Here is an 8,776-nt window from a genome sequence, read left to right as displayed (position 1 = left end):
GGCTTTTTGCAAAATAACTTTAGTGGGCATTTGGTAACATCTTTTCTGAGAATGACGTTATTTGCGAAATTTGTTTTCTAGCGTTCTTATCAAAGAACGGTAGTCTCAGTACAATAATGACAGTCTGGTTGAATTTGTACTAAGAACATTTGAGACGATGGAGACTTTAAAAAAAATATGAAGGCAGGAAAGAGTTAGAAGTTACATGTGAATAAAGTTTAGGTTGAGTGTCACTCTTTGACGTAATTTTTACTTGCTTTTTGTTTTTGAGAATGATGAAACAAGTCAAATTTGTTTTGCAAAAAGTCTTCTTAGATACAAAAATTGGATCGGTTCATTTCTTGAAAATGAAAAGAATGACCCATTTTACCAAATATTTGTTTGCATTACTTAGTATTCTTAGGACGAAAGAAAGTCAAAAACTACTTCTTGGCCCATTACCAAACGCGAGCCCTTAACAAGTTTGTCGGCATTTTTCAAAACCAAATTCTAGTATTATTCATTCATCTCTTTGGCATTGGACTCTTTGAAATCCAAAATGACAAAATATATAAGGGCCAAAAAAAATGGTATTGCATATAGTTTTCTAAAGGGAGGTAATTTCATCTATCGACTTTTCAATTCTAATAAATAGCAAAATGGACATTACCCAACAAACTTGAATGGCCTTTAACATTGTTAGAAGTGAAGGGGAATATTAATTTCACGAAAAGTAATAAGATTCTGTTAGTAATTAACCTATGGTACAAGGGGGTAGCAGTAATTATCTTCTTCTTCTTTTTTTTGTGAATTTTAAATACTAAGTATGATTTAGTGTATTAGAAAAAAAACAACAAGTTTATTTCATATATGGATTAATGGCATCTTTTATCATGAAATTCGTTCTTAAGAACATTAAACCAAACGCCAATTTGTTTCACATTTGTTCTCAAAAATTTAGAACACAAGTTTTACTAAACAACTAATATTGTGCTCAAACAACCGTTCGTTGATGAAAACGCCAGAAAACGATTTTGGAAAAGTACGTTATTCTTGGAAAATACTGTTACTAAATGCATTATTAATATGTACAATGGGTTTGGCATGTTTTCTTGGGTGGATGGTGGTCAAACATACAGTTTGGTCTAGCCAAATTGTTTTTTTTTTTTTTTTTTGGGTAAACAAACTTTTCATTCAAATTAAAACCGGAGACACTTGAGCTGAAACATCAAAATCCTTCAGCCAGGGAGTGAATAAAGGCCAAATATTCAGTCCGGACAATTACTTGGCCATCCAAGCTAGGTGATTAGCCAACTGGTTAATCTGCTTAGGAATATAACACAACTTACAAGATTCAAAATAGGAGATCAGCTGGTGTATATCAGCAATAATTGGAGCCAAATTGTTCTCTATCATATTGAATTCAAACAAAAATGGATACCCTCGATTTAAATTTCCTTCACAAATGATTCAACTCCTTTTCACTTTCAAATATTTTGAACAAGGGATAATCAATTATGACCCCCCCCCCCCGGGTTTCCCCCAAATTATGGCTTAATTACTATCTTATCTCCTGTAATTTGTGAAGTTTAAAATTATTAATGCCTCTATCATTAAACTCTTTCAGTTAACTTATGACATGCCATCTTTGCATTTTTCAAAATAACCCCAAATTTTATTATTATTTTATTCATCTCTTCAACATTGGACTCTTGAAATCTGAAATGACAAAGAATATGAAAGGGGGGGGAAATAAAAAATGGTATTGCATATGGTTTTTATAAATGAAGGTAATTTCATCTTTTGATTTTTCAATTTTAATGAATGGCAAAATAGATAATGCCAGCAAACTTAAATAGCATTTAACATTCATTAGGAGTGAGAGAAGTAAGATTCTATTAGTAATTAACTTGTGGTAAAGGGGGCAACAATAATTATCTTTTTTTTTTTTGTATTTTAAAACTAAAGTATGATTTAGTGTATTAGAAAAAATAATGAGTTTATTTCATCCATGGATTAATGGCATTTTTATCATGAAATTTGTTCTTAAGAACATAAAACCAAATTCTAGTTTGTTTCACATTTGTTTTCAAATATTTAGAACACATGTATTACCAGACAACCAAAACAATGCTCAAACCACTGTTTGTTGATGAGAATGTCAGAAAATGATTTTGGAAAAATACACTTTTGGAAAAATACACTATCCTTAGAAAAGATTATTACCAAATGCATACATAGTATCTTCAATGAGTTTGGCATGTTTACTTGGGTGGGTGGTGGTCAAACATATAGCTTTTTTTTTGTCACACAAACATACAGCTTGGTCTAGCCAAATTGATTTCTATCATATCAAAATAATAAAATCAAAATGCTAAGAACTTTTGGCTTCAAGTCGATTTCATTTATTGTTTGCTACATATTATGGTTAATTTTGATTTCATTTATTGTCCAGTAGGGGTATAGTTAGTATGCATAATGATATTTCCTAATTAAGAATGGTGTTCTTTTCCAAAATTGTTTTCTAATATTCTCATCAAAGATTGTCCCACTAGTCGAATCAAATAAGAGTCTTAAAACAAAACCAGGGAGATAGAGTTTTAATGTTTTTGAAACTTATCTAAATAATATATTATATTATACTATTTTTTTTTTTTATAAAAAAACCAAAATCCAACAAAGTAACCTTGAATTTCTTCCATTTAGATTCATATTTGTCAGCTTCTTCATCAATTTCACAAATCTGGATCTTCCTCTTGTAGGCTAAAACAAGAGGAAGTGGTTCAGGTAGTGCATAATTTCCTTCCCTTTAGAAGTTGGGATCCCAGGAGGAGCTTGAGTTGTATGAACAAAACTCATTCCATTGGGGTCCTTAGAATTTCCTTGCTGTGATATGTTAAGAGGACCACCATTGATAATGAGAGTAAAAGATGGGGGAGCAGGTTTAAACACACCTCTATTTTCTAATGGCAAGGGAGGAGCTCCATTAATGTTGAGATTAGGAACGGACTTGATTCTTAGAGTGAGTTTAATGGGAGGATTGGTGGCTTGACAAGGTTTAGAGAGGATATACTTCATTTCCTATCAATGCAGGGTTGGTAGAGTGGTAAGATTCATACTTCTCAGTGGAGAGCGGACGATGAAACTCCCTCTGAGGACGTAATCGAGGTGTGCGCAAGCTGGCCTGGATAAATCTCAAACACCAAATTAAAACCACCTGGTCTTAATTGTTTTGATTTGCATGAATAGGCCGAATAATGTTAATGGGTAAGGGATCATCTCGAGCATTGAACATGTGAATTTCAACATTAAATGCATGAGATTGGCAGATAGCCACAGAATGCTTTTAGAATTTTAAGTTGTCTTTCACGAGCGTAAGGAGCATTCACAGGAGGATTTGGAACATTTTGCATGTTGGAACGAGCATGACCTAAAAATAGGAGTCCGGATCAGCTCTCCCGACGGGTTCCCTACCACACAAAACAGTGGGGCCCATGGTGAAAAACACTTTTTGGAAAAAACAAAACAAAAAATTTTAAAATTTCATCCGTGGGCCCCACTATTTTGTGTGGTTGGGAAGCCGTCGGGAGCACTCTGTGCTACCTCGACGGGGTGAGGATCCGGATTCAAAAATAGAGCATCATAAATTCTCTGAACATCCCAAAGATAGATCATTTTTGGTTAAGAGATTTATTGCGCTTTTGTTTTTTTAACAGACAATCGGTCAGATTCTTTTCTTTTGTGGTATTAGTTTATCTGAAATTTATCAGTTGTCATTAGCCGTCTTGGATAAACTACAAAATTTTATCCAGTTATTTATTTTATTGTAGGTGTATGATATGTGTCCCAACATCACATCAAATGGTTCAAATCTATTTATAAATCACATCAAAGGATTGTAAATAAATATTTTTGAAAAAAATTATTTGATTTATAAATGGACCTCAACCTTTAAATGTGATGTTCGGACACATGTCACATGTCTACAAGAAAATGGATAAGGTATTAGTCCGATAAACTATTGGGGCTTGTTATGTTCCAAATAATCCTCAAAATTAATTCACTAATTCTCCTTTTAGGATAATTTATTCTTAAAATGCAATGACTTTGTTATCCTCTCGATAATACACTATTCCATGACACTTCACTATAGAGTATTCATTTTTCACCTTACAAAAACTATTATACAGTATTCATCTAGGATTTTTTCTTGAAAAGATAAATTCAAAAACGTATGTACAAGCATTCTACAATAATTATTATATAGGGGTAAGAAAATAAAAATTGACATTATCAGCTAGCAAATTTACTCATTTTTTTTTTTTAAATAAAAGGACAAATTACATATAGATCCTCTGAATTTGCAAACAATTACATCTACTATTCTCAAAAAAATATTTAATTACAAATGTCCCTTACTATGAAGAATTGGGGTTACGTGACGGTGTCATCACTAATAAAAAATTCAAAACACCAATTTTACCCTTTCTTTTTTCAGGCATTTCTCATAGTACCAATTCTAATTTTTATTTTTTAATTATTAATATTAAATGACCAAAATACGTACGTTCTCATGAAATTTAAAGAACACAATTACTAAAGTACCCTTGTTTGGCTAAATAATCATTCCCTTCCTTGACATTGCCGGTAATTACCTATCGGCCCCACTCTGCTGGAAAACTAACGCCCACTACAGACCTACTGTGGAAAAGAGGGAAAAACTCACATTACTCAATGTCTCAAACCTCAAATCCTTGCCCTACCCCTTCCTCCCTCACATTGCTTTATGATGTTCTATTGTTTCGCCTAGTCTTTGAGGTCTCCTAAAGTGGCCTTGACCTGCAAGTACAGGTACTCATCTATCTTCATAGGTTTCCTTTGCTTCTTGTCATTGTTTAGATAGGGTTCTTCATTTTTCTTCAATGTACTTGGAATTTTTTCCTCCCCTCTAGTTATCTTCCATTAAGGGTTTTTTTCCAACGACTGAACTGGAGGATGATTTCTGGCAATGTGAAGGAGATGGGTGAAGCAAGGGTATTTTAATAATTTTTCTTAAATTTCATGGGAAGGTATTTTGATTATTTAATGTTAGGAATTAAAAACTAAAAGTTAAATTTAGTATTATGATAAATGCCTGGATAAAGAAGTATAAATTTAGTGTTTTGAATTTTTTTATTAGTAGTGACATCATGACTTAACTCCAAGTCTTAATTGTAAAGAGACATTTGTAATTGAATTTTTTTTCCAAGAATAATAGATATAATTTAATCTATAATTTCTCAAAATAAAACAATCAATAGACTTAGTAGAGTCTTGGACCGGTCAAGAATATGAATTCAGCATGACCAACCCCCACGTAAGTAGAGTTGCCCATAGACAACAGAAAGACACTCCAAATTCGTGGGTGACCATTGTGTAAGGCTTTTTAAGAGTTGAAAGTGGCGTTGAAAGAGAGAGACAAAAATCTTAATTAATTAATTAATTAATTAATTAATTATTGAAAGAGAGTGCTACAAAATGATATTATTAATTTCATGCGTGGAAGGAAGAGATAGAGAAGGAGATGCTAGCACGCCTATACAATTGGAGAATCTTTTCTCTTAAGGAGAGCATGATGTGTCAAACTAGGATATGCTAATATAAGTTCGTTCTTTTTTTATTTCATTTTTTTCTTCCTGTAAAACTATAAAAATTAATAAATACATCAACTTAGTAACATGAAACGTACTAGTAGTTCTGACTTTCTGTGTCTTGGTTTTGTTTGACTAGGTCATTTGATTCAATGTTATCTTCATTTTGCTTTGTAGGAAAGAAAAATGTCACCTTCGTCTAATCATCTTTTTGGCTCTCCCAACACTCCTTAAATATTGCTTGATTTCTAGAGTTTGGATCACCAACTTGTTGTCTTGTAGGTATATAGGCGAGCTGAGGTGTACCCACCTCTCCTCTTCTTATTTTTGTTCTTGTTTCAAGAGATTTGTAACCTTCTCGTTGATTTTCTAGCCTTAAGTTGCTCTTAAGCTATGTTGGTGGTTAGATTTATTTGGTTTTATTGTAGATCCATTCTTTGTTTTGATTTTAAGGTTTCCTCCTAATGCCTTTTCATGAAAATTCATGCTTTGCCAAAAGAGAAGAAAAGTTAAGATTAGGGAGTGATATGTCTCCTTCACTCTTGTTTTCTTCGAATTGATAGGCCTAATTGTGAACCAATTGGTTGAAACTTGCGGTTGATCTGGTCGATTGAAAAATGTGTCATCTCCAGTATTAACCAATCTATAATCAGGTGTTTTCAATATAGGTTAGTGGGCGAACTAGAATTGATTGAGGACTTGTTTGACTAATAATTGATTGTTTATAACTCAATTAACCCATTTAAAACTTGGTATGGATTTTTTGGGGCATGGGCCCAGGGGATGGGGAGGGAGCTGTGGTGATATGGAGATTTGAACCCAAAACAAGGAAAAGATGAAAGAGTGAATGTAGTCTAGTCTTTGGCTTGCCTTTACCTACATTCTAGTGCGCTAGCCGTTAGAAAGTTCTTGAATGTAACTATTCTTCTTTGCATGTATATATAGATAAGGATGCAGTATGAATTAGAAGTAGGGTTCCAATAAAACTTTCCACTTATGTACAAGTTTTTTTCTAATTAAGGGAGGGGGGAAACTTCAAAATGTGTCTTTTACGTGACTTGGATAGCTGAGTAGTCAATCTTGCACCAATCGTTGATTTGTCTCCATTTTGCTTGATCTCTAAGGTTATTGAAAAAAATCTAACTATGGAGGGTGTCACCATTATACCATAAGCACATTCATAAACCATGAGAATGGAACTGTGGAGAGATGGAGGTCGTAATTCAAAACCTCATTGATCTTACCATTATACCAGAAGCACATTGACGTGTCCAGAAAATGTTAAGCCTCCAGATTCCTTATCGATGGCCTGCAAAATAGAGTTAGACGTGGCCTGATCGTGAGGGTCGGGAGGCCACCTCCAAAGCTTAAGTTAGTTACTGAACTAATCACCAAGGCTTTGGCAAGTTGCAAAGCATAATAATGAATGCGTAAATTGGAAAACGATTTAGATACCTCTAGAGTGAGTGGGTCACTCGTTTATATAGATTTCACCTCCAATTCTCGATCGTTGAGTAAAGTTTCGATATCTATTAGTGGCCGTTCGATTATAGGGTTTTCTTCTAGATATTTGGAAGTGAAAGTAGTTACCAATCGCAACACGATTCCCTCACAGCTTTGATGATAGTTGTTTCCTACAAGTCAGAGCTTTGTCTACTGCAAGGTTCGAGAGATCTTACCGGACTGATAACCAAAATGCGGCATTTATATGATCATTAAATTAGAGTTTGGTGGGCCCCCGGTTATGGTCTAACCTGGCTGAAGATCCTGAACCCGGTCCACGGGTTCGGTGCAATTTTCCTCGTATCACACATTCATAAACCATGGATTCTCTTTTCTCGAAACCCTTTTGTTTTCTCCTTATTTAGTTCTCGTTGTCTCTTCTATATTCTCTTCGTTCCCAAATTAATTTGATCTTCTCTTTCTATTCAAAATCGACACCCTTTGATCTTGCCATTCTTCAGTCTTCTTGTATCCTTGAATGCAATTGAAGAGAAAGAGAACAGAGGAGAAATTTAAAACTAATTTTTGCTTTATTGCAAGAACGGGTTTAGGAAGGTTAGATTGGTTTCCTTTGACTGGGAAGAACTGAGGATTTAAAATATAAAAACCCAAAAGTGTAAAATAAAAAATTGATATTTACAACCATACCCCCATAATCTGTTTTATAACATTGGGTGAGTTTGTTGATGAGTGACGCAATCCTGATAAGTGGTGTAATAGTATAAAAAACAAGTATGACTAAATCCATGCTCTAAACATGCACATATCATACTAAGTATAGATCCTCTTCACCCAGTTACTCGTTTTTCAATTCTTTCACTCTCAGAAACCTGTGTACCACAGACAGCTTGTATCAGACATACTGTGAAAATGAGAGGATGATCTGCTTTTGTTTTTGACCAAAACAAAAAACTAACAATTATATTAAACTAAAAAGTTTAGGTTAGAGGACCTATGCAAACGAGAGGAAGACCTGCGTGAGTGAAGAGGATTTCCACCCCAATCACACATCTCCAGCGTGTAAACTCACACTCCTAGCACGTGCGTATCACGAGAGCCACACCAATCCTAAGAGGGCCGGCTTGGAGAATTAATAAGCTGAGGCTTCTTCCTGCAAGAAAAGGGACCAGAAAAAATTAGAAATGTCAAAGAGAAAACGTGGGAGGATTACATTTTCATTTAGTTTACTTTCTGTTGGTACTGACGTCACCAGATTGGGCCATTATCCATAATAGGGTGGTGGTGGGTAAGCTCAAATCATTCTCCTCCTTTTAATAAAACTATTTAAAAAATTAAAAGCAAAAAAATTACTGAATAAACGTTCTTATTAATTAGATTCCCGAAAATATTCATTTAAGTATAAGAAGCTCAAGTAAGTGGAATGGATATTAAAGTAATTAACATTAATTAACCCAAAATTAAAGGGAGCGACCCATGACTTTTTCTTTCTCTATGGAATGAAATTATACCATTCAGAGTGGTTTTGGTTGACCCAAGAGCCGTCTTGGAAAGTGTGAACCATTTGACCCATTCGTCTTCATGGTTCACGTTGATCTGACCATTTGGCAGCCTAGTCAGCCACTTGTGGGGTCTATCTCTCGATGAGGCAAAGGGTAGTTTCGTCATTATAGGCTGACACCGCTGTCTTTTTCTTTTTGCCGACG

Source organism: Hakea prostrata, chromosome 3 (genome assembly GCF_041222555.1).
Source record: "Hakea prostrata isolate BN-2017 chromosome 3, UWA_Hpros_2, whole genome shotgun sequence".
NCBI classification, from domain to species: Eukaryota; Viridiplantae; Streptophyta; class Magnoliopsida; order Proteales; family Proteaceae; genus Hakea; species Hakea prostrata.
Note: the sequence above shows the minus strand (reverse complement) of the source record.